The sequence below is a fragment of the Hevea brasiliensis genome, chromosome 2, assembly GCF_030052815.1.
Source record: "Hevea brasiliensis isolate MT/VB/25A 57/8 chromosome 2, ASM3005281v1, whole genome shotgun sequence".
NCBI lineage: Eukaryota > Viridiplantae > Streptophyta > Magnoliopsida > Malpighiales > Euphorbiaceae > Hevea > Hevea brasiliensis.
In genome coordinates this window covers 80,407,859-80,413,858 of record NC_079494.1, presented here as the reverse complement: position 1 = coordinate 80,413,858, position 6,000 = coordinate 80,407,859, and positions in this window count along the sequence as shown.

Genomic DNA, 6,000 nt, shown 5'->3' with positions numbered 1-6,000 from the left:
TGTATTTTCTTTTCTTGTATTTCTTTATTTTATGTCTCCTCACCCATATCTAAGTGTAGTTCTAGGCATCCTAGCTGTCCGGACAGACACTGGTCACCGAAACAGTAGAACGCACTACCGAACATAGGGGTGTTACAGCTTCTTCCCCTCGATGCATGGCGTTCCATCTTTCTAGTGTATTCCTCTGCTCGGGTTGGTCCATTGTACTAGGATTACCCGAAGTGTTGTCTCTACTTCTGCCTCTGCCCCTACTGACTATTAATGAGCCTCTAAAATCAGAAACCTTGGACTGATTCCTCTGGTGTAGTATGCGGCATAAATCAACGTGCGCTAGTACAATCTCGAGCGTAATGCCCGATTCCACCACAATTGAAGTAGCCTCCAATAACCTTATCGCAAATACCCCCATGTAACTTGCCACATACCTCACAGACACGGATAGGGTAGGAATTTCGAATTCTTTACCGACTGGCTTTGGATTGCTTCCACCTTGAAGATCTGCCTTTATCATATCTATGAATTCGGGGTTCCTCAAATTCTTTTCTTTTCCCCAATTGCCTATTCGAGTTTTGACCCATAGATTTCTCACTCTTTTCTATTTCATACTGCCCTTGTGGGGGTTAAGTCTGTACTTAGGCTTGAGCTTGGGTTTGAGCTTAGGCTGACAAACTATTAGCCATTTGTTGGAAGAAAGTGGCCATTTTCTGTGCCACTTGTGCGATGATTTGTACCGGTGGAATTGGTACAGTCGAGCTTTCGACACTCCGAGGAGCTGAGACCTCCTCTTGTGCTTCAACTGTATCTGATTGTCCTACTGGTTTATTCCCCTCTTCCATTTCTATTCAGAAAATTTTCTTTTCTTGGGATAACCTACACAAGGAGATTTCTCTCCATTAATTCATATTGATGATGCAATTGTACTATATGTATCAAATATTTGATCAGTTGTATGCACCGACAAAATATTTCAAATTCACAGTTTAAAATTTACTTTAAAACCATTGCTCTGATACCACTAAACATGTCACACCCTACTCCTTAGTAAGATGTAACATGATCCCATAGTACATCTAATAAATTACTGTACTTTGCCTACTGGTAACCCATTAAATATACTACAAGAGATTTTAAAACAATTGTGTTACTTTTTAAAAGTGATGAGCTTTTATAGTAGGTATTAAAAATATTTAATTGAAGTTTAAAAACTAATTAAAATTTTTATTCATTTTTATTTTTACGCAAATCTGAGAAAAATTTCGACAGAGTGCCATCCATATTTGGAAAAAACAGTTCTTCAAACACCTGTAAAAACACTTCCAATATTTTCAAAACAACCACAACTCCAATACACTCATTTTCATATCCTCATTCATCACAATCAATTCAATTCACTTATCAAGCCAAACTCATCATAAAAAAAATCGTCCATAATTTTTCAATTTCCAGAAGAAAGTAAATAATACATTTATTAAGGTACTAAAATTATTGTTACAATTAAATTTGCATTTCCATTACACACCCAAAATGACATATCAAAAGTTTTATACATCTACTCAAATAATTTATACACATATATTTACATGCATATTCAAAATCTAATATACAAGGGTATACCTATAATATACCTGAAGCTAATTCCAATGAGTCTTCAAGGCGCAACTATCGAAAATCTCACTCGGTTGCTCTATCTTTACTTTCACCTGCGTCAGCATACAAAGCTATCGCTGAGTGGTAAACTCAGTGGTGCACAACTATAATTTAAAATATAATACAATATACATTGACAATAATTATACCAAAAATTTAAAATCTCGAAATTTAACCAATTTCCAAATGTCAAAATTTTCATTGCCAATAATAATAGTCACTTGTTAAAATAACATTGATCAAAATTTCAATTTGTCAAATCACAACTGAACAATAACAATAATTCCTGCAATTCTCGAAATAAACAATTATTTTAACAAAATCATTTGTGCATAATCTCATTTTAAATCACAATTTCTTATCAATTAAAATCCATTCTTTATCTCACTAACTATGCAAGACTACTCCGAAAGGGCCATCTTCGGGGTAATTCTAACTCTCTATGGTCAGGGAAGTCGAATCATCGTGCACAGTATACAACACAATAATGAAACTTCCGACGGGACAATCACAATTACTTAGATCTAACCTCTAATAAGAGGAGGATCTAAGCCTGTGCACATACCATGTTATTCAAAACAAAACAAAGCTAACTCCATTGTCTCATCAACAAATGATATAGAGATGGGTAATAACCTAGTCAAGCATCTATAGTGAGATATAAAACCATATCATGCATTTCTTTGTTTTTTTTTTTTTTTGTGAGCATAAATCACAACACAATATTAATTCAAAATCAATTCCAATATTCCATAATTTTTTTTATGCTCATCACAATCCAAAATAAAATTTTGTATTTTATTCATGCAAATTGTCCGTCACAATTCAAAACATAATTTATCCAGTCCAAAACAATATTCAATAATTGTTGAAATAATATTTCACAAAACTAGACTCATGCTTGCTATACCAATTTCAATAATCATTGAAATAAATCTCATAATTGATAAACATAGTGCATAAGGAAAATAAAATCATTTAATTACGTAAAATATTCAAAACAAATTCAATTAAAAACTAGTTGTGCACAAATCTCTTTTGTCGACTCAACTTACTCAAACTTTCGTTTCTCTTTCGAAGATCCCTTTTCAACTGAAACACATAAATTTAAAGTGCTTCAGTATCCATTTCTAATACTTAAATTCCAATAATTAATTCATATATACTTAATTCTAGCCCCAATATGCTTAAACTAACATTCTCGAAATTTTCATTTCGGGGTTACTATTCACGACACTATTCAAGTCAATTTATTGACTTTCTTATGCTTAATAAGTTTGTTAGTTCTAATTGTACCCATATACCACATTTTGGGTATCAATTTTATTGGCATTGATTGCCAATTCAATTTCTAAGTCTCCTAAGAGAAATTATAATTTTTCAGTTTTGGTCTCCTATTTTCTACTGTTCCATTAGTCTAGTTACTGTGAGAATTTGGCTAAGTGTCCTTCGTCAAAGTTGTTCCTTATTGTCTTAACTTCATTTACCTTTTTGAATTACTCCATTTGGAGTTTTGTAGCCTAAGTTATGGCCATTTGAACATGGCTGGCCGAATTTGGTATTACCCAGAATTCTAGGCATTTTCTGGATATTGGCAATTTTTGTGTGTTGTTGGATAAGTTATGGTCAAATTTTGGGTTTGTTTTCTTCATAAAAGTTGTAGGTCTATGTCTCAGCTTTCTATCAGTATAAAATTCAGGTCATTTGGACCTTACTAGACCAAGTTATGGTCATTTACGTAACTACTGTTCATTTGGTCATTTTTGTACAGGTCAGTGTGCCCTAATCCGGATTTGGCCTAATTGTTCACTAAGTTATGGTCACTTTCTGGGTATGATTCCTGAATGAAAAATGTGCCATTTTGTGTCTAGTTTCATTCCCAATTGGCCTCACACCAATTGGGTTGGTAAATTTTTAGTTTTGGTCCCTGAAAGGGACCTAGGTCAAGTTGTCTGCATATTGACCTTAACCAATCTGAATTGAAACTTGGTTCTAACAATTCACACACACCACAAATGGTCACAATTGACCATTTCTCAACTCAAATAAGGTCATTTATATCAATTGACCAATTCTCAACTTTTTCTCTAATTTTTCACATGCTCAAAACCCTAATTTTAGAATATGTTTAAATTGATGCACTTAAAGTAAATATTCAACTTCTACACATTCAATCAAGCCTAATTACATATTTAATTCACATAAACATCATCAAAACCCTAAGGGCCTAGGGCTGGATGAAATTTCAACTCTCCATAAACCCATATTTTCTTTCACTTCATAAGCTAAATTTCTCATTAACAACCTTAATTCAAAGATAACTTAACAATTCAAGGTAGAAAGAAATCTTACCTTATAGTAGAATTTCTATCCTTCAATTTTCCTCACTTCCTTGGTTTTAATGACATCCAAACTTCATATCAAGGTCCACTTGCAAAGTTTACTTAAGGGGGTTAGGGAAATTTGTGGCTAAACTTAAGGTTTATGAGAGCTTGAGGTGAGCTCCCATGGTGGAAATGAAAGAGATTAGAGAGCGAAAATAGATCAGGACGGCAACACAAGAAGACCCAAATTGTTTTTTTTTTCTTTTAATTTGTTTTTATGTGTATTTATCATAAAATTGACTTGGTCAAAATGGTAATTAAATGGAAAAATTATTTATGTGATCATACATGATGTCATGAGAGTGATGTCATAAAGCATTTTATTTTTGAATTTCTTTTCTTTTTCATTTTTTTTTCCATCCTTCATTAATTTAATTTTATATTTCAAAATTTTCATTTCTCAGATTTTATTGGACAGTTAGGTCAGGAGTCAGCTCCAGGGGTGAATTGACCAAATCGCCTCTTACCGGTTCAATCCAGTTTGCAAGTTATTCGGTATTTCTTCTGGATCACTTACCTAATTATTTGACCTGCTTAACAACTCTTTTTCATGATTTTCTCTTTTTCACTGTGTTTGCATTAGTCCTAAGGACTGTGGCATCACATTTTTCGGTTCGAAATTTGAGTTTAGACTGACCTCGTAGTCATTTCCTGCGAAGGTCACCCATCGCTGTGACTCCCGGCTCATTTAACTTTTTTATGCTTTGTTTTTATTCTTTATACTTAACTATTTGGCGATTACTAATTATTTGCGTTCAGGACTTATCTAGGTGTCTTAGACATAGTTCTAATCCCCTTAATTGTCCAGACCGATACCGGTCATCGGAACAGTAAAATATACCAAGCTATGCAAATAGGGGTGTTACAAAAGTGCTAGACGCCCTTAAGGTAAAAGGTCCTCCATCGCCTAAGGCGTTAAACACTTGCCTAGGCAGTCACTAAAGCGATGTGAGGCGCTAATTTATTCTAAAATGATAAATAATCTATATTAATATATAAAAGCAAAGGACAATCCAAATTTCTCACTCCTACATGGCAATTCCTATGAATTATCAAATATATTTTTCCATATATTAGAAACTTTGACTTTTTTTTATTTTAATTGATATATATATATATATATGGAGCAAAGGACAAAGGTAATTTTCTCTTTTCTACTTAACAATTTCTATAAATTTTAAAAATATTTTTCAATTTTCTTATAATAAAGCAAAGAATAAGAGCAATTTTTTCACTCTATTTGTCAACTTCTAATTTTAATTAGGAGAAATAAGTGAATTTTAACAAAAAAAAAAATCACTTAGTTAAGAAGAATGTAGAGGATTCACAATCTGGTAATACAAGTAAATAAAATGAAATTCCAAATAAATAATTGCATACAGAAATAGTTTCTTAGCATATAAACGTTCAAGAATTCTCATGAAGATGACCTTAATAAAAAAAAAAATAAAAGAATAATCGTTCGAAATAATGTGAAAATATTTCTTGTTGATAAATAGATGGAAAAAAAACGTAAAGCACTTGAAATTTAATAATTTATTTAATCATCATGTATATAAAGTTGATTGACAATTATGCTAAAATATATTTATTTCATGCTAATTATTATATGCCGTTAAATACACTTAAAAGTTGCAATTGCCTCTCCATCTCCCTTAGCCTCTTCATCCTCCACTCTCCACTCCATGCATGTAATGTGACACAATTCATTTTTACTATATAAATCTAATAGTTACAAGAATCCTCTCAACAATTACCATCTCTCCTTAGTCATTCCTTTGCAAATGGCTTGTAATCTCAACCTCCTTCTTCTGATTGCTATTTTAGCAGCAACAAGCTGGGGCCATGGTAATCCCGTTGGCCTCCAGCTCAAATCTCATTGCTCGATTAAAGTTAGATGAACAATCATCAGACTCTTTGATCCAACTTCAACCTTGTACTAGAGAGATCATTTCTTTTTCCTTAATGG